General features: G+C 36.7%; 1 long non-coding RNA gene across 1 annotated transcript; it reads right to left on the minus strand.

The window, feature by feature from the left end:
• Nucleotides 1-86: 86 nt before the first annotated feature.
• Nucleotides 87-23,653, minus strand: LOC118762261. Its single transcript, XR_004998015.1, has 3 exons — nt 23,588-23,653; nt 18,156-18,157; nt 87-199 (listed from the first exon to the last, which is right to left on the minus strand). It is a non-coding gene; the product is annotated as an uncharacterized LOC118762261 (long non-coding RNA).
• Between the last annotated feature and the right edge of the window lie 1,290 nt (nt 23,654-24,943).

Here is a 24,943-nt window from a genome sequence, read left to right on the forward strand (position 1 = left end):
ATTATGTGCTCTGTGGCTTCATTTTCTTTAATTGTTTGAAATATAAATTCTTGCATTAGAGTTAACCTAGCAAAAGCCAAAGTCTTAGTAAGTTGGATGGCAGGCAAATTACAAATCCCTTCAGATAGATGGCCCTGTTTGATCCCTAGGAAAGGCATAGGTAGAAACTCCATAAGATGTACCCAGTGTAAGCTGTGGACTCATAAGAGGTGCAGGAATTTCAGAGGAATTTTTACAGGTAAACTACCTTTTATTAGTGGAAGATCCACAGGTACAATAAATGCTGAAAATGTGCAGAAAATATGTTTCTTTATTACCCACAAGGGGCTAAACACAGAGGGGATAAGCAAGGACAGACAAACGAATTTAAGTCGATTACATCGACCCCCAGTGCGTAACTGGTACTTTATTTATCGACCCCGAAAGGATGAAAGGCAAAGTCGACCTCGGCGGAATTTGAACTCAGAACGTAGCGGCAGACAAAATACGGCTATGCATTTCGCCCGGCATGCTAACAGTTCTGCCAGCTTGCCGCCTTGAATGTGCAGAAAATAGACTCCATCAACTGCCTGCGTGGCAAACTGGAGGTAGTAGATAGCTTCCATTATCTATATGTGTGACCAGCTTTGCAGGACATACATAGAAGTTGTTTAACCACAGGTCTGCCCTTACAAAGCAAACCTAAGATGTAAATCTCTCTAGCAATGATCATTGAACTTTTTGCAGCATACTGTACATAGGAGTATTTTCCCTCTGAGTCCTACCATTTTTAAGCTGATGAGGTGTGATTTTGAGGGCGCTCTAGTCACAATTTTTAGCATCTCAAGCAACCGCCTACAGTCTCCCTCGCTGGCTTGCTTAATCTGACACTAGTTTCACTAGGTGGTACTCGTGTTACACAAAGTACTTTTAATGAAATTAAAAATGCAGAAAACGATAAAAAGCAATAATGACAAAACGAGAACACTTCCATAGTTAAGAATATAGAGAACTGCAGGTTAGACACATAAAAAAGACACGACCATAAGACTACTACTACTACTACTAATACTGCTACTACCACCACTACCACCACTACTACTACCACCACCACCACTACTACTACTACCACCACCACCACTACTACTACTATTACTACTACTACTACTACTACTACTACCACTACTACTACTACTACTACTACTACTACTACTACCACCACCACCACTACTACTACTACAACTACTGCTACTACTACTATTACCACCACCACAACTACTACAGCTACTACTACTATTACAACTACTACCACCACCACCACTACTACAACTACTACTGCTACTACTACTACTACCACCACCACCACCACCACTACTACTACTACTACCACCACCACCACCACTATTACTACTACTACAAATGATAATAGTGTTTTGTTTTTATTCACTATTGCTGTCATATCTTCATCTTGATATTTGATGTTTATTGCTTTGAAGCCAAGACAAAACAGACATTTTAATTTCATTTATTGAGGATCGAAAATATATATACACAAGCAACGCAAACCAAAATAAACAGCTCATTTGCCAGATGGATTGAATAGAAAACTCTTCCAATATTCCAATGCCATGCAGAAACATTTTATTAGGTAAAAGAAAAATCCCAGCTGTATCACCCCCTCCACCCCAGTCTTGTTTTCTCTCTCTCACACTGTCTCTTTCAATCTCTCTTTGCATTTCATCTTTTAATATAATCTAAAATAATTTCCAAGCAGTACATTCTAACCATTCTTTAGTACATACTCTTCATATTCTTAGCTTTGATAATGGTATTCTCTGATTGATACTTTTGTGAAATTATGATGCATTGTCTGTGTTTATTTGTTTGCTTTTTTCTTTCCTAGCATATTCAATATAAATGAATGTTTTTCATTTATAATATACATACATACATGTATATATATGGGCACAGGAGTGGCTGTATGGTAAGAAGCTTGTTTCCCAACCATATGGTTCTGTGTTCAGTTCCACTGTGTGGCACTTTAGGCAAGTGTCTTCTGCTATAGTCTGAGGCTGTCCAAAGCTTTGTGAGTGGATTTGGTAGACAGAAACTGAAAGAAGCCTGTGATATATATATATATATATATATATATATATATGACATATATATGTGTGTGTGTGTGTGTGTGTGTATTTATGTTTGTCTTCTTATCATCATGGTGTGTTTATGTTCCCATAACTTAGCAGCTCAGCAAAAGATGCCAATAGAAAAAGTACTAGGCTTGCAAAGAATAAGTCCTGGAGTGGGGGTCGATCTGTTCAACTAAAAGCAGTGCTCCAGCATGTCTGCAGTAAAATGACTGAAACAAGTAAAAGAATAAAAGAGAAAGAGAATCTTGGGGTTAGTAGCCCATGCTCTTAACCACTACGCCATATACCCATGGGCATATGGCATAGTAGTAGTTAATAATAATAATAATAATAATAATAATAATAATAATAATAATAATAATAATAATAATAATGATAATAATAACATTGAAAAATATCTTAGGAGTGAAAACCCAGATTCAAAATTTCCCCAAGACATCTGATGAAGGCTGGAGGGTTTGTCAGCCGAAAAGTGTTAACCACAAACAAGATGAGGACAAATATCTGTCAAATGTAAATAATGTAAATTATTCACAGTTTTGAGAAATAAAACTGAAGTAAACTTTAAAAATTTTACTCTGTAATAGTCCAATGTAATCCTATGCCATTTATTGCAATTATGTTTTTAGGACAAATGTGATATTTTGATTAATTATGAATTATTTAACCTTTAAAAAGCAAAATAGATCTCGTGCTGTAAACGTCTTTTTTTTTTACCATTTTTTACTTTATATATGCACCGGGCAAATTTATTAGATAAGATATTTTAGTATGCTATAAAATATTTCTCACATTCACAATAAAAAATTCCTTGATTTTTTAAAATTTCTGTAGTTTATAGAGTGTTGTCTGCTGATTTGTCGTTCTTTGTTTCCAATTTTGAAATATATATTGATAGAACTAAATGTCAAATATTTTAAAGTACAATTCCTATATGTCATGCTATAGCCGCAGTCAGACTGTGAACTAAGATAAATGTTTGGTATAAATTTTTTCAAATGGAATCAAAAACTCTAAACATTCGTTAGTAAAATTCAATAATGATTTTATATTTCATACTTTCATCACAAGCTTTTTAGATTTATTTTTACTTTGTGCTTTACATGTCTTTATCCTGATAATATAGCACAATTCAATTTACAACGATAAAAGTTCAACTGCAAATTTTGAAATATTTTTCCCTGAAAGGGCCAAAAACAATAATCCAAAATAATCTCAAATGTTGCTGTAATTTAGCCCCAGGAGACATCATCTCCAGCTGGCTATACGACACAATCTGTGTCCTTATATTTTCAAACAAGGGAATCTAGCACCCCCACACAGCTCAAAACCCAGAAATTGTGATACACAGACATTGTTTTGAGCTGAGTTGGGGTGCTAGATTCCCTTGTTTGAAAATATAAGGACACAGATCGTACCATATAGCCAGCTGGAGATGATGTCTCCTGGGGCTAAATTACAGCAACATTCGTCCTAAACCAGGACTGCCATATTATGTTGGCAAACAATCTTTACTATTTTCAAAATAAAACTTTTGTACTGAGAATCAACAACAACAAAAGAAAAAAAAAAGGATAGCACTTAAAATAAGAAATAAGTCTCAGTAGAAGATTGAGATAAATATGACCTACTTTAACATATTTTATACTGTTTTGCAGGAACTTATATTCTGGTAGATTAATATAAAAGTTTTTCATAATTAAATATTTAGATAATTGTTGGCTAGGCAATGTTATTTAATTTAGGGTTCCTTTGATAACTTGGATAATTCTAATCAAACAATATATTTCTTTACTACCCACAAGGGGCTAAACACAGAGAGGACAAACAAGGACAGACAAATGGATCAAGTTGATTATATCGACCCCAGTGCGTAACTGGTACTTATTTAATCGACCCCAAAAGGATGAAAGAAAAGTTGACCTTGGCGGAATTTTAACTCAGAACGTAAAGGCAGATGAACTACCTATTTCTTTACTACCCACAAGGGGCTAAACACAGAGGGGACAAACAAGAACAGACAAACGGATCAAGTTGATTACATCAACCCCAGTGTGTAACTGGTACTTATTTAATTGACCCCAAAAGGATGAAAAGCAAAGTCAACCTCGGCGGAATTTGACCTCAGAACGTAGTGACAGACGAAATACTGCTGAGCATTTCGCCCGGCGTGCTAACGTTTCTGCCAGCTTGCCGCCCTAATCAAACAATTATTGCAGCATTAACACCAAGCTTTAATGCCAAACATACCAATGATTTCAGTAAGATTTGAACTTACAACGATGTAAGCAGTAATCCAAAACTTCAACTCAGAGTTTAGCTAATATAGAGAAAATATAGAGAAAATAGTTGAAAAGAAGCATTGCTATATAAAGCTGTGTGTTAATACAAACAAAACGGTTAAATTCTATTCCTCTGATTACATAAATCCTTAAAGATATGATGAAAAGGTTTTTGTGAAAGTTCAAATAGTATCTTAACTACTGGCAATAGTTTCTGAAATCACTCAAAGAAAAGAATGAATTTAACCTTCAAAATAGCAACGAATTAATGAATAAGAAATAACAATTCTTTGTAATATAAAAGTTGTAAACAAGAAGAGAATTCTATTTGGTGAATATTTTATTAAATAATTTCTTGAATATGCGATAATAACTAATACTATCGATTACAGTAGGGTTAGAGGGTATATTCAGGTATTTGAATCTCATGATTTACTATGTAATTAGATCTGCAAAATTTAGTTAAGGAAATTGATTATGTGATGAAGCAGAGTATTTGTCCTGAGTTGTGTGGGTGCAAATCTGAGTATTCGGTTACAGAGGTTGCTTTGCATTACCTGGTTCTAATTTTGATTTCACTTGGCAACACCTTAAGCTAATAGCTTCGACTTTAATTTCAGGTGGATCAATAACTTGGGAGTGGAATTGGTGGAAGAATATATACATAAGCTCAGGCATGGCTATGTGGTAAGAAGTTTGCTTCCCAAGTACATGATTCTAGGTTCATTCCTACTGGATGGCACCTTCAGCAAGAGTTTCTACTTCAGTGTCAGACCCTATCAAAGCTTTGCAAATGAATATGGTAGACAGAAACTGAAAGAAGTCTGTTATATACATACATATATACACATCGTTAGCCGCTACACACATTTTTTTCTCTCCTTTTATTCTCTCCTTGTTTTTTTCTGTGTCCCTTTCTGTAGAAGAGCGTAGGCTCGAAATGTAAAATACTTTTTCTATTCCTGAGCGTTATACTAAAACATCTGTTTGTTTTGTACACCACCTGTCTTTGTCTTTTGTTTTTTTGGTAAACTTTCCCTATATATATATATGTATGTATATGTATATATATATATATATATATATATATATATATATATAAAATGGAACAAAAATGCAATAGAGAACAATAAAACATTTGGACAGAAAGACAATACAAAGGTGGACAGGAGAAGCAACAATTAGAAATACATGCAAAAAAACAGGTCATTTGTGGCCTTCTTTTCTCAGTCAAGTATACCAGAAGTCCGTACTGTTTTGGGCAGTTACACTTAAGACAGTTCGATCTGGTTGCTCCCCAAAACGTCTCAGCTAAGAGCATTAGATTCTTTTTGTAAGAAAGCTAGTGAATGTGTACAGCAACAAAGACAAAAACCAACATGGTGCACAATTACAAATACAAACAACATGAATATAACAAGAGGTATCTTTCGACTGAGAACGAATCAAATTGAGCTGGCAGGTATTAAGTGAAAGCCTAAAAGGAGGAACATAGGAGATGGACATAAGAGGTGTTGGTGGTCGGCACTCAGGGCAAGAAAGAAAGATCATGGCTGGCCGGACACGGGTCATGTAGAAGGAGGAGAGAGGAGTAGGAGGCAGCTGGATTGAAGGATTAGAAAAAAAAAATCAGAGTCAAAGGGAAAAGTACAGGGGAGATAAACAAGGAGGAAAAAGTGGGAGTTAAGGAAAGAGAGGGCCAAGAAATGTGAGAAAGAAAGAGGGAGTGAGAAAAAGAGAGGAACAAAGTATGAGGGTGACTAATAGATACAAAAATGCTTGAGAACCACTGATGTAGAGCATGCAATGGTGGGGGGGATGCGGATAAATGCACTTGTTAAAATAACCAAATGTATGAATCCTTTTTCATACATAACAGTCCTGTTTTGGCGTCAGCAAATTTCTGAGCCGTTTCTGTAGAGAGACATTTACTAGAGCTCTGCCGTTCTACACCACACACCAATTGTCTCTCACTCTGCACATCTTTGAAGAACACGATAGTTACATTGCTAAATGATATATAACCTTGGCTTGTTAACATTTATTTTATTAATGAAACCTGGGAATACAATAAAGAGAATTTTTTTTATCTCGCCTATTATTATTATTATAAGAATATTTTGTGATGGAATTGTCTGATTAATTTTTTTTTTAATATGCAGAATACAATATTCCATGCTGTATGAAGCTGACAAAAATCACACCATACAAGCTTAGAACAAATGAATTTGGAACGTTAGTCTAAGTTATTAATATTATTATGCTCTACAATACCATTATTGGTAAGAAGGTGGTAATTTAACAGAATCTTTAGCATGCTCAACAAAATGCTTAGCTGTCTTTCATTTTGGCTTTATGTTCTGAGTTCAAATCCTGGTGAGGTCGACCTTGCCTTTTATCCCTTTGGAATTAATAAAATAATTATCTGTTTAGCAGAGTGTTCAATGTAATAGACTTGCTCTCTTCTACCAAGGTTGCTGGTCTTGTGCCAAAATTTTAAAATCCAGCTGTGTGGTAAGAAGCTTTCTTCCCAACCACATGGTTCTGGGTTCAGTCACACTGTGTGGCACCTTGGGCAAGTGTCTTCTACAATAACCTCAGACTGACCAAAGTCTTGTGTGTGGATTTGGTAGACAAAAACTGAAAGAAGCCTGTTGTATATATATATATAAATATGGGACAATTAGTTGGTTGTCATAATAAAACTCAGAGTTTCGGATACTGGGGCTGAAGTCTGCTCCAGCATCTCATCAGTTATTAAGACAAAACGTTTTGTCTTAATAACTGATGAGATGCTGGAGCAGACTTCAGCCCCAGTATCCGAAACTCTGAGTTTTATTATGACAACCAACTAATTGTCACATATTTATATATAAATTCCCCTATTTTATATAATATTGAGGTCTCATTCATTCTTTTCTTGTCATATTATTATCAGTAATATATATATTAATATATATATGAGAGGTATTGGTATTCAGAAGAGCCAAGGTGGCAGGTAACGCTATGTAAGTGCTATGGAAAGACCATAGTTAAACTTTTGGTTCGATAATAAAACGAGTGAGGAGTCTGATGTGGGTCTTGTATATGTTAAATAAAATGAGACAACAAAGCCAAGGCTGTGTAGAATTTTCAGGACATGTATAAAGGGGAAGTTAGGGGACTAATGCAGTTTCACCTTGAAAAATGCATTTTTTTAAAAAACATTTTTTGGATTCCTACGTTTTCTATATCGGAAGTTATGAATATGCAAAAGAAAAAAAAATTTGTTTTAATTCTTCCCTCTTCCCCAACCCCCAAATTAAAATTTTTGATTTTGTTTACTTTACAGAGATCATAGTGAATTGACAAACATGCAAATCGAAATTAAATACAAACAAAAACATTAAAATGAAAAGAATTCGCATTTTACTTGTGTTTGCCTTAAATAATCATAAATAATAATTTAATGTAAATTAAATACACACCACATCCCCATGTGAGCCATTTCATGAGAAACAAACATTGATATTTAATAATTAATGTTATAAAGTTTAATAAGGGGCTCAAATTTCCCCCCTCCCCAATTTTAAATTTTGAACTTTTTCATCCATTCATTTATTTGTCTGTCAATCTATCCCTATCCATTTATTCATAAAATATATTTGTCAACTAAATGTGGTGGTCCTATAGAGGACGGTGTTACTGTTGTTTTTAGCCCCAAGAAGACATTCATATCTATCTATCTCTTTATACATCTATCTATATGCTTATTAAATTTAAAAGTTTCAAAATATGGTTTCTTGCATATCCGGAATCTCTGTCATCTAAAACATAGGGGAAAAAAAATTTCAAAAAAGTTTAAAATTTCAAATGGGAGTGAGTGGTGGGTGATGGTGGTGGGGTTAATTTTTTTGTGTTTTGCATATTCGTAATCTCCGACATCTGAAATGTAGGAATCTGAAAAAAACTGTTCTGTATATAAGAGATGAGGAATTATGTACATTATTTACATTTGATGGATATTTGTCTTCATCTTGTTTGTTGTTCACACAACATTTCAACTGATATACCCTGCAGCCTTCATCAGGTGTCTTGGAGAAATTTTGAACCTGGGTTCTCATTCCTAAGGTATTTTTCGATGCTATTATTATTATTATTATTATAATTATCATTATTATTGTTATTATCATCATCATGGGGTTAGTAACCTGAGCTCTTAACCACTATGCCAGGAATGAGAACCCAGGTTCCAAATTTCCCCAAAACACCTGATGAAGGCTGCAGGGTATATCAGCTGTAACATTGTGTTAACAACAAACAAAACGAGGACAAATATTGTCAAATGTAAATAATGTAAATAATAGCTTCTGTTTGAAGATAAATAGAAGATAATTCAACGTTTGTAAATACTACATTTATGCTTCATACTTAAAATTTACAGTTATATTTAATTGCTTCAGTTAATTGGGATTCAAGCTTTTGTAGGGATTTGAACCCCAAGTCACCAGTGAGCCACCACAGTTTCACGTGATTGATAAGTCAGCGTGAAACTGTAACATATGTATCCTTAGATGCTCTAAACTTTGACCCCTTTTCAACTCATAAAAACCATTTGGCACAGAACTCAACCGGACAACCTTGGCAGACTGCTAAGACCAGATGACTTCAGGCATTCATGTAGACCACCATGGGCACTCACAAAAAGCAGACACTAAGACCAGACAACCTCAAGCACTCAGACTGACCACTTTGATTAAGAACAACTTTGGACACTCACACATGATGCACTACAGCTAAGCTTTTGTGAAAAATAGCACAGCTCTCTCCTCCCAGTTTGCAGTTATATTATCAGCACCTTTCTTTCGCAAACAGGCAAGGCAGTAAGTCATGTCCTGCAATAAATATGCTAAAAGTTTGTGAGTTGCTTTAAGAAGTACCTGTGCTAGTTCCACATGAGTGCACCTTCACCAGTGCTGCGTGATAGTACCCAGTACACTCTGTAAAGTGGTTGGCATTAGGAAGGGTATCCAGCAGTAGTAACCAGGCCAAAACAGGCATGGAACCTGGGCAGCACTTCAGCTGGCCAGATCCGGTCAAACCATCCAACCAGCCCTAGATTAACCATTAAGAAAATAAGCACGTGCTTACGGCATCAAGGGACACGGTCACCAGAGAAATGAAAATAGTTTACAGCACAAAAGAAATCACTTTAAACTTGCTAAAATAATATTCGTTATTGCCTTATCTCTACTAAGTATAAAAGCAGAAGTTTTATGTAAAATTAATTTTAATGATATCATCAAAGACTTTGCAATTAAATTAAAAGAACGACGGAGAAAACTTTTCAAATATAAATATAGTGGAAGCATACAAAAATAAACATTATTTTCCATTATTCTGTCAGTTTTATCTCATTTTGAAAAATGAAAATTTATTTTATGGTTTATTATTGTTTACATTTTGAACCATTTACATATACTTCATGGCACCAAAACCTTTCAAGTGCTTAGGATCTAAATCTGGATCTGCATCCAACCAATACAAGCATAAAAAAAAGACGTTAAATGATGATGGAGCCAGCTAGACCACATGACAATGGTCTTCAATAATACAACACACACCACCAAGCAACCGCCTCAACATTGGTGACCAAGCAGCTTCACATCACTTTCAAATTACAGCAATGATCAGTATGTCTTTGTAAGTTGTTTCTGATGTTACGTAAAATGTTCTTTTAAACTTTTTTCTTCTAGCATAACATCAGACTTGCATACATTTCCCAAATAACTGCATCATATTGATTCTTCTGTAAACTATTATCATCCAATGGTTCTGAAAATGCTGCCATTATTGAATACCAGGACAATTTCCTAGAGTAGAATGCCCCTTTCAAATCTCAAAAGTAACTGTTTTTTGGTAAGCATTTTAAAGCAAGAATCATTTCTTTTCTATTCAATATACTTCATGGAAAATGTTTCAGAATAAGAATATTTTTTAATTTTATTATTATTGTTATTATTATTATTATTATTATTATTATTATTATTATTGTTATTTTGTAGGTGGTAACTGTTCTTAATAGTGATACAAAAACATTTTCACTCAAACACAAAGCTTTTTTTTTTTCTCCCCCGTTTTTAGAATGCAGCAAATTGAAAGCTGAGAATGTTAGAAGGGAAAAATATTAAGAAATCATTTTCAAAATTTTAGAATTGGAGAAAAGTTACAAGTTAAAAATTTGATATATTTGCACAGAGTTTGCACAATGGTTTTCAAATTTTCACAGTTAGAAATAAAATATACCCACACAATATATTCATATGAGTATATGGACACAAACCCACACACACACAGATACATACATACATATATTATTTTCTCTCACTGTTTATTCCTGTGTTCCTTTCTGTCGAAGAGCATAGGCTCGAAACGTAAAACACTTTCTCACTTCCTGAGTGTAAAACTAATACATCTGTTTGTTGTTTACACACCCGTCTTCGTCTTTTGTTTTTTTTTAGTAAATTCTCACTATATATTCTTTCTTTTATTCTTTTACTTGTTTCAGTCAAATTGACGCCAGGACTTGTTTCACCAAATTGACCCTAGGACTTATTCTTTGTAAGCCTAGTACTTATTCTATTGGTCTCTTTTGCCGAACCACAAGGGGACAAGCAAAGACAGACAAAGGGATTAAGTCAATTACATCAACTCCAGTGCATAACTGGTACTTAATTTATTGACCCCGAAAGGATGAAAGGCAAAGTTAACCTCGGCGGAATTTGAACTCAGAATGTAATGGCAGACGAAATACCATTAAGCATTTTGCCTGGTGTGCTAACATTTCTGCCAGCTTGCCACCTTACCACACAGCCACTCATGCACCTATATTTATTATAATTTGAATAATAATGAAATCTTACTTTTAAATCAAACTTGAAGATTTGTCTTGAACTTAGTTCTGAAATGTAAAATAATCCAGTGTACACCAAAATTCTATCCTAACGCTTGTTTCAAACCCAAACTGGAATTAAAAGGTTTTAATCCACTAAAAATACTGTAATATACAATACAAACAAAGATTGTTAAATTGTAAGCAAAACCAAACTTCAACGCAATAACATTTTTATGCAGCGAGTTGTTACATTCTCAACTAACTAAAAACCAACACTGAACATGTTGTGCCGTAAACAGAACAGAACTCTGTGCAGTTGCACTGCAGGTAAATAACAGCAATCGAGACAATCTAAGTCATGTGATCAAAACTAAAATCACAACGATCATTTAGTTCTTAGATTACTCTTTCCAATCTAATGGTTATTTACTTAACGTTGTTTTGAATTAATTATTCATGATCTTGTAGCTTTGAAGTTTCTTGAGAGGGATTTTGTTGGATTGATGTGAGAGGTCAGATTCAGCTGGTTTGAACATAAAACAGGTAGAATATTTGGGCCAGAGATGGTCAGTTTAAATGCTAAACGGTTGAACATGATCAGCAGCTGTTCAGGTTTAAAGCATTTTCTGCATCAAAAGAGAAATAAACTTTATAGAACTTGGATTCCTTTGTACAGCAGTTATAACAACAGCAGTCAACTAATATAATTTTCATACATAGTGTGGTGAGCTGGCAGAATCGTTAGCATGCCAGGCAAAATGCTTAACAGTATTTTGCCTGCCGTTACATTCTGAGTTCAAATTCCGCTGAGGTCGACTTGCCTTTCATTTTTTCGGGGTTGATTAAATAAGTATCAGCCCCCTGTGGGCAATAAAGAAATAAATTTATTTTCATACAAAGGGCAGTGAGCTGGCAGAATTGTTAGCACACCAGGTGAAATGCTTAACAATATTTTGTCTGCCATTACATTCTGAGTTCAAATTTCATCAAGGTCAACTTGTTTTTCATCCTTTCAGGGTCGATTAAATAAGTAGCAGTTACACACAGTGGTTGATGTAATCAACTTAATCCTTTTGTCTATCCTTGTTTGTCCCCTCTATGTTTAGCCCCCTGTGGGCAACAAAGAAATAAATATATTTTCATACATAGAGAGGTGAGCTGGCAGAATCGTTAGCACGCCAGGTGAAATGTTTAACAGTATTTTATCTGCTGTTACATTCTGAGTTCAAATTCTGCCGAGGTCAACTTTGCCTTTCGTCCTTTCGGGGTCAATTAAATAAGTACCAGTTACACACTGCGGTTGATGTAATTGAATTAATCCGTTTGTCTGTCCTTGTTTGTCCTCTCTGTATTTAGCCCCTTGTGGTTAGTAAAGAAATAGGTATTTCGTCTGCTGTTACGTTCTGAGTTCAAATTCCGTCAAGGTCGACTTGCTTTTCATCCTTTCGGGGTCGATTAAATAAGAACCAGTTATGCACAGGGGGTCAATGTGATCAACATAATACTTTTGTCTGTCCTTGTTTGTTCCCTCTATGTTTAGCCCCCTGTGGGCAACAAAGAAATAAATATGATGTATAACTGCAAATGTATTATATATTCTGAAAATTGAAATGTAGAGTCAACCTCATTGCCAACGCTGATCAAACAGATTTCCAAGCTACTGTTTGCTACTTTTTGAAGCTATCATCCTATGGCAGTAGTGAGAAATTTCTGCATTGTGAATAGGAAAGTACTTTTCGAAGAACTGACAATTATTTCTTTATATCTAATTGATGCCTTAGTGTTATGGAGAAAATTGGTGTTCAATCATTTTCCAAGATTTCGGCTGTTTTCTGATTGAGTGTGTATAGCTATAAAGCAACGTTACTATAGTGATAACATGTCAGCTAGATCATGTATAATTAGGGAAGATTTTTCAGTTTGCTGTCCTCAGAATCAGTGACAGCATCTGGAAGTCAGTAAAAGTATCTTGAAGAATGCATTAATTTCATATTTTCTTCTAGAAACTACCTAACATGTGTATTAGCAATTATCAGGCTACAATACAACCTAGTTACCTTCACCTTAGCAAAGGTGGAGGTATTGTTTTCAGTCATGTTTGTTTGTTTGTTTATCTGTGGACAAGATATCTCAAGAACCACTGGATGGATTTGGATGAAACTCTCGGGGATGCTTGACCTTGTGACTGGCACAATCTGATTAGATATGAGGATCAATCAGGTACTGGACAAAGATTCTGGATTATATTTTCGGTTTTTATACTTAATTTTTGAGTGTGGTCAGGTTCAATTTTTAGTATTCTCATTTGTGAGAGCAGTCAAGTTTATTTCAGATAATCTCATTTTAAAAATCATCTCCAGCTAATCGTTGAAAGGACGTTGGTGTTGCTTTGGTGGAGGTTTGTGCTCTGAGTGCTCTTATTATTTACTGGTTATTTAGAAATTATCATATACATAATATCAATTTTGCACCCTTTTTTTTTTATAAAGATTCAATTTGCTTTTATAAAAAACTAGATTTTTATGAACCAATGATCAAGTTCTTATCCTGAAAAGAACTAATAACAATAATCCATCCTACTATAGGCGCAAGGCCTGAAATTTTGAGGGAGGGGGCTAGTCTATTGTATCAACCCCAGTGCTTTACTGGTACTTAATTTACCGACTCCAAAAGGATGAAAAGCAAAGTCAACTTCATTGGAATTTGAACTTGGAGCATAGCAGCAGACAAAATGCCATTAAGCATTTTGCCCATCGTGCTAACAGTTCTGCCAGCTCGTCACCTTTAACTAATAATAATAATAATAATAATAATAATAATAATAATAATAATAATAACAATAATAATCTTTTCTATTATAGGCACAAGGCCTGAAATTTGTGGGGAGGGGGTTAGTCGATTACATCAACCCCAGTGCATAACTGGTACTTATTTAATCAACCCCTGAAAGGACGAAAGGCAAAGTCAACCTCGGTGGAATTTGAACACAGAATGCAATGACCACAAACCTGAAGGCATCATCGAAAATAGAAATGCAAAGATTCTCTGAGATTTTATGATTCAGTGCAACCATGAGATAGAGAATAGGAAGCTGGACATAGTCTTAATTGAGAAAGAAAGCAAACTATGCTGGTTCCTAGATATAGCATGCCCAGCTGACAACAAGGTATGCGATAAGGAAGAAAGAAAAGTCGAGAGATATGACAGGTTAGCTTGGGAAGTTAAGCAGTTGTGGTCGATGAAAAAGGTAGCAGTAGTACCAATAATTGTCAGAACTCTGGGAACAGTGAGCAAAAATCTCAAGAAGTACGTGGAACAAATAGGGGCTGCAATAAGGGTGGAGGAATTGCAGAAAACACCACTGCTTGGAACTGCCCGAATACTCCGGAAGGTGCTCACAAAATAAGAGGTGTTACCTTAGTTCACTGGTAGTGAACAGCTGACACCGTAGTATATCTCCAGCATTAGAAGCTGTGCAAAGGCAATGATAATAATAATAATAATAATAATAATAATAATAATAATAATAATAATAGTGATAAGAACTATAATGGTGCTCATGGTGATATTCATATGAGTAAAGATGCCGACGTTACTAGCAACGATAATGTTTAGTAAACAAAGAGTTTGATAGAACAGAGACTACACAGGTGATTAGTTAATGAAGGACTAACTGTAGAACATAAAGATTACATTTGAAGTATGTTTTATTGCTTTTTGTCAAATTGCAGATGGTAATTGTCTACTAGATTATCATTAATTGTTAATGATAAGATGTTTTAGATAATACAGTTCTATATTCAAGAGATGAGGAATTATGTACATTATTTACATTTGACAGATGTTTGTCCTCATCTTGTTTGTTCTTAACACAACGTTTCGGCTGATATAACCACCAGCCTTCATCAGGTGTCTTAAGGAAATTTGAAACCTGGGTTCTCATTCCTAAGGTATTTTTTTATGTTATCCATCAAATGTAGATAATGAACATAATTTCTCATCTCTTAAATATAAAACGTTTTTTTTTTTTAGTCAGATATTCTGAATGTTATAATTTATAGAGTTATCTATTTCATGAGAAGGTACATGGCCTTGTGGTTAGGGTTTTGGGTTCTCAACTATAAAGTCGTGAGTTCAGTTCCTGGTGGTGTTTATTGTGTCCGTCAGTGAGACACTGTATTTCTCATTGTTCTTGTCTACTCAGCTGGCAAAAATGACTGCTAGCCCTAATTCAAAGAGCTGGCCTTGTCATAGTCTGTGACATGCCGAACCTCCCTGAGAACTGTGTTAAGGACATGTATGTTTATGGAGTACCCAGCCACTTGCATGTTAATTTCATGAGCAGGCTGTTCAGTTGATAGAATCAACTTGAACATTCATTGACATCACTGATGGAGAACCGGGCTATATCTACCTTGTGTTAAACTGTTAACCCCCTACCTGAGAAATAGGGGTTAACTAATCTTCACTCAATTTGTCTTTTTCAAGGCATGATGAGTAAATTTGTCCAAAACATATATATATATATTTCTTTACTACCCACAAGGAGCTAAACACAGAGGGGACAAACAAGGACAGACAAACGGATTAAGTCGATTACATCGACCCCAGTGCGTAACTGGTACTTAATTTATCGACCCCGAAAGGATGAGAGGCAAAGTTGACCTCGGTGGAATTTGAACTCGGAGCGTAACGACAGATGAAATACGGCTATGCATTTCGCCTGGCGCGCTAACGTTTCTGCCAGCTCACCGCCTTTGTCCAAAACATAATTTCAAAAACAGCCACAAACGAGTTTATACGTCAATTCTCTGCATTTCTCAGATTTTGATTGCTTTTGTATTTCTTACAAATTATGCCCAGATGTTGAGCTCACAAGATATTAGAAGCTTTGATATATCAGATGGGAGTTTGTCTAAAAATGAAACATTTTCTTCACAAAAAGTTGCCAGGGAAGAGGTTAAAACAATTTATTTCATACATCTTAAAGTTTCTAACAAAAATTTTAATTGGTGAATAAATTCTTATAACATAAAGTAAAATAATTATCAGAACCGGTCTGTGATTAAACAACAATGCTCTCTCTTCTACATGGATCACTTCTGAGCTCCTGTCTTTGAGAATTCACTAAAAGCAATAATCTTGCACTTACCATTAGCAAAAGCTGTGACTATGTGTGCCTGGCAAGCTGGTTCCAATAATCAATCTTGCCTTGAGTAAGAAGTTTCTTTTGAAACAGTTCCTTTGATCCATCTCTTTGAGAAATCCTTAAAAGTAAGATTCTCATATTTGATAACAGTTCTATTCAAGCTAGAAATATTATCATACCAATTTTTGGTGAGGTGTTTAGTCATAAATTCTTTGATGATAGATCACAGTATTAGGTATGATGTGTGAGAAGATAAGAACGACCAAGTTATATTTGTGTTTTCATCTATTAACCCACATCATTTATATTTGCACATGTACATGTAATTTGATGCAACCGTGTTCATCAAACAACAAACAATATAGTTAGGATGCTTCAGCAATACAACATGCAGGATAATATTATGAAAGCAGTTCAGAGATGAAGTAGGAGTTAAAAATACCGCATATCATTAATGTGTTTGATTCAAAACTACAATTCAGGGTTGATATCTTTTGCTGAATATGACAGCAGCATGTTGAGTAAGCAAAAGGGAAAGAGAGCGAAAGACTAGTTCACTGAGTAGAGTGATGTAATTTCATAAGAAATGCTAAGTGCTCTCATCTAAAGTTATATTTGTCAGTTTTTTATAACTATAAGCTAAATTTTCCAGAACATTCAATCAAGATATTTTATGGGTAAACTTGCTCACTTTCGATGAAGTTTACTCCATAAACCATAATAAGACAGCCAGTGTTGATTGGTTGAGCTCATCAGAAACTGAGAACAAGCAACACAGCTTGTATGACAGTGATGCTCTGCTTGCATTTAGAACATGTCAAGACAAGGTAACTGAAACACATACATAAGGGGAAGAACTTTGTTGTCAGTTACCATCTGCTAAATAACCCAGAGCTATAGTTGAGAACAATTGTCAAGGATAGCACACAATGGAACTGAACCCGGAACCATGCGGCTGTGAAGTGAATATCTTGACTGCTCAGCCATGCTTGCCCATGCATATACATGTATGTGTGTAAACACTGCAGGAATAATAGAGTAAAAATAATTATTTAGTTATGGAATGATTATTATTTTTTAACATTGACATAAAGGCAAATTGGACCTCAACATATGTCGCGAGCTGGCAGAACCGGTAGCACGCCGGGTGAAATGCATAGCCGTATATCGTCTGCCGTTACATTCTGAGTTCAAATTCCGCCGAGGTCGACTTTGCCTTTCATCCTTTCGGGGTCGATAAATTAAGTACCAGTTATGCACTGGGGTCGATGTAATCGACTTAATCCGTTTGTCTGTCCTTGTTTGTACCCTCTGTGTTTAGCCACTTGTGGGTAGTAAATAAATAAATATGTCATACCAAACAAACATGGCTGAGTAGTTTTTAATTTCTACAGAAATTGTAGTTTAAGTAGAAGTATAAAAGTACATTTGTTGTTCAGTATGAAACAGCAGCAACTTGTTTCAAGTCCAACCTGCAAACCATTATTTTTTTGCCCCAAACAACGAGTAATAAAATGTTCATGCAAAAATGGAAATTCATCTTCTTAAAGGAATGCAGGCATGAGTATTCAGTAGATAAATCATCATCATCGTTTAACATCCATTTTCCATGTTAGCATGGGTTGGATGGTTCAACTGGGGTCTGGGAAGCTAGAAGGCTGCGCCAGGCCCAGTCTGATCTCACAGTGTTTCTACAGCTGGATGCCCTTCCTAATGCCAACCACTCCGTGAGTGTAGTGGGTGCTTTTTACGTTCCACCTGCACAGGTGCCAGATGAGGCTGGCAAAGGGCCATGATCGGATGGTGCTTTTTACATGTCACTGGCACAGGGGCCAGACAAGGCTGGCAAACGGCCACGATCGGATGGTGCTTTTTACATGCCACTGGCACAGGGGCCAGACGAGGCTGGCAACGGCCACAATCAGATGGTGCTTTTTACGTGCCACTGGCACGGAGGCCAGTAGGGGCGGCGCTGGCAATGGCCACGTTCAGATGGTTCTCTTACACGCCACCGGCACTGGTATCACAGCTACAATTTCCATTGATGTTGAGAAAATTTGTAGAGAAAATTTGTGAAAAATCTATTTTTGAAGGTGTATTCCATATACCAATTATAATTCTTGGTGATAGTAAAAATTCATCGAAAGACAGGAAGAATATTGTTATTAGAAATATCTTCATGGAATGGTTGAAGACCACAATAAAAGTACATTTAAATAATTTTGCCTGAAAAAGAAACAAATAAAAATTATTTTGTCTATTTTTCTTTCTTTCTTAGAGTGGCTGTGTGGTAAGTAGCTTGCTTACCAGCCACATGGTTCTGGGTTCAGTCCCACTGTGTGGCACATTGGGCAAATATCTTCTACTATAGCCTCGGGCCGACCAAAGCCTTGTGAGTGGATTTGGTAGACGGATACTGAAAGAAACCCGTCATATATAAGCCCGTCGTATATATATATATATATATATATGCATGTGTGTGTATATGTTTGTGTGCCTGTATGTCCCAAACATCGCTTGACAACTGATGCTGGTGTGTTTACGTCCCCATAACTTAGCGGTTCGGCAAGAAAGACCGATAGAATAAGTACTAAGCTTACAAAGAGTAAGTCCTGGGGTCGATTTGCTCGACTAAAGGTGGTGCTCCAGCATGGCCACAGTCAAAATGACTGAAACAAGGAAAAGAGTAAAGAGTATATTTTGTAAAGTTCAAATGATGGTTAACAAAAAATAGAAAAAAAAAAAAAAGCAATCTTTCAAATGGAATAAAAACTGAAATGGCATCAAATTATGTGGTATGAAATTTGCATAAAACTGGAAAGTAAATAATTCTGTTTGTACGTATATTCAGATAGCAAATGGTTGTTTTATGGAGACTTTCAAGACTGAAGAAGTGACAAATCTATATTAAATTCATCCTAATTATCATCTTTCATTATTATCTTTTATATTTATGAATCTAACGAAGCTGCATAAGATTAATCTTGAAGAATACGTGAACAGTTAGTAAGTATCTTTTTAGTTTCTGAATAGTTTATTTTTCTAAGTTATTCAGAACAAATTCATAATGGATTTTAATGAATATTTATTGTGTTTTCTTAATTGTATGAAATATCAAGTATGAGTTTTTAAAGTTTAGTGTGGTTTAAGTAAATATGAAGGAAACTAGTTTTGGGAAAATCTGCTTCTTGAAACCAAAGTATTATTCTGACATACAAAACAGCAAAACTATTTCTAAAATGTGTTTTATCATTCTTAAGATTTTATCTTCAACAGAATAACATAACATGAATACAAATTATAAAGTACATACATGATGCATAGCCAACTTTATTATTCTCTAAAAGTTCAGGTATTAAAATTTTTTATTTATGATTCAATATCCAACAGACTAATTTTGAAACGTGGCAAAATGAATTTTCATTCCGTTTGTAAATGATGAAAATGTGAAATATTTAATATATGATATTTTTAATATTTATATTTGATGATAAAATAAATGTCAATATTTCAAAATTATTCTAAATTATTTCACTTGCCAAAAAATTGCCTTGAAGTTATCATCATCATAACTATCACTAGCATCATAAAAAAAAAATAATAATGAAATGATTGTATACAGTGCTCAGGTGCACTACAACTTGTCAAAAGTACATATAAATCATATGCAGTAATGTGCAAATGTCTGGGAAGTGAACAGTGTATGAGTCAGATACATGCTTGCGTGTGTGTGGAGGGAGAAAATGAGATGTGGTGTTGGCGAATCTCAGGAAGCATGGAAGTTTTGAAGGATGCAGTGCTCCAACAAGTAACAACTGATGCCGGCAGTTTGTTCCATACTTCAGCAACTCTTAGCATGAAAAAATGTTTCTGAAAGTTAAGGGAGCTGTGCTGTTTTCTGACTTTGTAAACATGTCCACAGGTGTTAGACAGGTAGAGTTATCATTATCATCACTTAGCATCTACTTTTGATGCTGGCATGGGCTGAAGTAGGTATCACAGTCTGAGATAGTTTTTGTTCAGAGTCCTGTTCTACACAAGTAAGAGATGAACACCTTCCATGATCTGGTTTCTATGGCTAGATGCTTTTACTATCACTGGCCATTTTATACAGTGTACTGGGCACCTGCGCTAGAGATGTTGTCATATCTTCAGAAAGTCTTAAGGTTGCTTTCAACCTCACAATGTCTCTGCTCATTTGCTATGCAATAACCAAGTGAAAAAGTTATAAAATGAGGCCCTAGACTAACCACGGAAGCATAAAGATAGGTAAATACAGGGTTGTTCAATTTATTTACACTTTTACTTGTTTCAGTCATGTTAACCTACTCTCATTGCCTTGTCCTTTTGGTCATGTTAACCTACTGTCATTGCCCTGTCCTCTTGTTCATGTTAACCTACTCTCATTGCCTTGTCCTTTTGGTCATGTTAACCTACTGTCATTGCCCTGTCCTCTTGTTCATGTTAACCTACTCTCATTGCCTTGTCCTTTTGGTCATGTTAACCTACTGGCATTGCCCTGTCCTCTTGTTCATGTTAACCTATTCTCATTGCCCTATCTACTTGTTCATGTTAACCTACTCTCATTGCCTTGTCCTTTTGGTCATGTTAACCTACTGGCATTGCCCTGTCCTCTTGTTCATGTTAACCTATTCTCATTGCCCTATCTACTTGTTCATGTTAACCTACTCTCATTGCCTTGTCCTTTTGGTCATGTTAACCTACTGTCATTGCCCTGTCCTCTTGGTCATGTTAACCTACTGTCATTGCCCTGTCCTCTTGTTCATGTTAACCTACTGTCATTGCCCTGTCCTCTTGTTCATGTTAACCTACTGTCATTGCCCTGTCCTCTTGTTCATGTTAATCTACTGTCATTGCCCTGTCCTCTTGTTCATGTTAACCTACTGTCATTGCCCTGTCCTCTTGTTCATGTTAACCTACTCTCATTGCCCTGTCCTCTTGTTCATGTTAACCTACTCTCATTGCCCTGTCCTCTTGTTCATGTTAACCTACTCTCATTGCCCTGTCCTCTTGTTCATGTTAACCTACTCTCATTGCCCTGTCTTCTTGTTCATGTTAACCTACTGTCATTGCCCGGTCCTTTTCTTCATGTTAACCTACTGTCATTGCCCTGTCCTCTTGTTCATGTTAACCTACTCTCATTGCCCTGTCCTCTTGTTCATGTTAACCTACTCTCATTGCCCTGTCTTCTTGTTCATGTTAACCTACGCTCATTGCCCTGTTCTCTTGTTCATGTTAAGCTACTCTCATTGCTCTATCCTTTTGGTCAGGTTAACCTACTTTCATTGCCCAATCTTTTTGGTCATGTTAACCTACTCTCATTGCCCTATCCCCTTGGTCATGTTAACCTACTGTCATTGCCCTGTCCTCTTGTTCATATTAACCTACTCTCATTGCCCTGTCCTCTTGTTCATGTTAACCTATCCCCTTGGTCATGTTAACCTACTGTCATTGCCCTGTCCTCTTGATCATGTTAACCTACTCTCATTGCCCTGTCCTCTTGTTCATGTTAACCTACTGTCATTGCCCTGTCCTCTTGTTCATGTTAACCTACGCTCATTGCCCTGTTCTCTTGTTCATGTTAAGCTACTCTCATTGCTCTATCCTTTTGGTCAGGTTAACCTACTTTCATTGCCCTATCCTTTTGGTCATGTTAACCTACTCTCATTGCCCTATCCCCTTGGTCATGTTATCTGGAATACATATTTATTTCAGAATACTGAGCACCCTTATCAATCATTTCCCCATCCCTCATCTCTTTCATCACCATTATTCATGCTTTTAGCTTTTATGTCTCCATTGCATCCTTTAAAACCTCCAGGCTTCCCGAAATTCACCAAACACTAAACCCAATATCCACCCACTCCTCCATACGCATGCACACATGTCTATCATGACTCCTACACTGTTCACTTTCCTCACCTTTATACATAACCCTATGCACTTTACATGCACCTTTGATGAATTGTAATGCACCTGTGCGCTATATTCAATAATTTCATTATCATTTTCCTCTTACCTCTCACTCTGTATATCGGCTGGCGAGGGGGTCAAGTGGTGGGGATCACGAGGTCCCTTTAGCCAAGAAGTTGTGTTAGTGAAGGTCATGGTTGCTTCCCTAGTGCTGAGACTATGAAATGCCTGCTCTGTACACTCCGTAAAGTGTAAAGACCCTACACTTCCATTAAAGACATGACATCTCTCTGGTGTTGGTGCTAAAAGAGAAAAGAAAAAAAACGGGCAATCAGTAGACCCTGTAAAGTTGTCGGTGTTAGGATGGATATCCAATGACAGGGATCAAGTTAAGAAGGAAATGTGAGATACGATCCATCAACTTGTCTTAGTGGTGCTGGTTTTCACCATGGCAACCTGTACCACATATACCAGCATGAAAAGTAGATGATGATGATGAAGATGATGGTAGATGATGATGATGATGATGATGCTGATGATGATGACGATGATGATGATGATGATGATATTGATGATGACGATGATGATGATGGTAATGAGGAAGATGATGAAGATGATGGTGATGATGATGTTGGTGATGACGGTGATGTTGACAATGATATTGATGATGACAATGATGATGGGGATGATGGTGATGAGGAAGAGGATGATGCGGACGATGATAATGATGATGGAGATGATGAAGGTTGCAAAGCAGAGTTATATTGCTCTGCTTGACTAATCTTATTGCACAAAAGGCTATAATTTCAATATACAATAAAATATGTCATGAACATCTGTCCAAAGATGTTACGGATATTTATTGGCTGCACAAGATAGACATGTGTCAACCTACGGGAATATTAAAATGCTACGCTTAAAAATACTAAACGACTCGATTCATTTCTGTCCGACGACCAACAATTACACCATTTTGGATGGAAAATTATGTTCCTGACTACCTAATTGCTGAGTCACTATCAGAACTGGAGGAGAAGTTTCAGATGTGGAAGCAAGGATTTGAATCGAAGGGCCTTAGAGTCAACCTAGCTAAAACCAAAGTCCTAATAAGTAGGAAGGTAGACAAATCACATATGCCTTCAGGAAGATGGCCCTGCTTGATCTGTAGAAAAGGCGTAGGTAGGAACTCTATAAGATGCACCAAGTGTAAGCTATGGACACATAAGAGGTGCAGCAATGTCAAAGGAAGGCTAACTAGGAAGATAGTTTTTGTATGTGGCAGATGCTCAGGAGCAATAAACACTGAAAATGCGCAGAGACCATCTTCCGCCACATTCCAGGGAGAAAAACTAGAAATAGTTGATAGTTTCCGTTACCTAGGTGATCAAGTCAGTAGCAGGGGCGGGTGTGCTGAAAGTGTAACTGCTAGAGTAAGAATAGCCTGGGCAAAGTTCAGAGAGCTCTTACCTCTGCTGGTGACAAAAGGCCTCTCGCTCAGAGTAAAAGGCAGATTGTATGACGCATGTGTACGAACAGCCATGCTACATGGCAGTGAAACATGGACCGTGACTGCTGAGGATATGCGTAAGCTTGCAAGAAATGAAGCCAGTATGCTCCGATGGATGTGTAATGTCAGTGTTCCTACCCGACAGTGTAATTACCTTGCGAGAAAAGTTGGGCCTATAAAGCATCAGATGTGGTGTGCAAGAGAGACGTATACGCTGGTATGGACATGTGGTAAGAATGGATGAAGATAGTTGTGTGAAAAAGTGCCTACCCTAGCAGTTGAGGGAACCTGTGGAAGAGGTAGACCCAGGAAAACCTGAGATGAGGTGGTGAAGCATGACCTTCGCTCTTGAGGTCTCACCAAGGAAATGACCAGAAACCAAGACCTTTGGAAGTATGCTGTGTGTGAGAAGACCTGGCAGGACAAGTGAGGTCATAACCCATAGCCTCTACCTGGGACGTAGTCAGTCCACCTGTGCATACCTTCCTTCTTGTGACACAAAACTCTACTTGTGAAGACCTGTTGAGGCAAGTGAAAATCAAAATCGAAATCGATCAACATCAATGGAAATTGTAGCTGTGATACCAGTGCTAGTGGCACGTAAGAGAACCATCTGAATGTAGCCATAGCCAGCCCCGCATTGCCTGGCCTCCGTGCCAGTGGCACGTAACAAACACCATCCGATCGTGGCCATTGCCAGCCTTGCTTCGCCTCCGTGCCGGTGGCACGTAAAAAGCACCATCCGATCGTGGCCGTTCGCCAGCCTCGTCTGGCACCTGTGTCGGTGGCACGTAAAAAGCACCTACTACACTCACGGAGTGGTTGGCGTTAGGAAGGGCATCCAGCTGTAGAAACACTGCTAGATCTGACTGGACCTGGTGCAGCCTTCGAGCTTCCCAGATCCCAGTTGAACCGGCCAACCCATGCTAGCATGGAAAGGGGACGTTAAACGATGATGATGATGACGAGACCATTCCATCTTGTAAATAGGTATCATGATCATCATTATCGTCGTCGTTGTCATCATTGTCATCATCATCATCATCATCGTCATCATCATCATCATCA

The sequence above is a fragment of the Octopus sinensis genome, linkage group LG2, assembly GCF_006345805.1.
Source record: "Octopus sinensis linkage group LG2, ASM634580v1, whole genome shotgun sequence".
In the NCBI taxonomy this organism is placed as follows: Eukaryota; Metazoa; Mollusca; class Cephalopoda; order Octopoda; family Octopodidae; genus Octopus; species Octopus sinensis.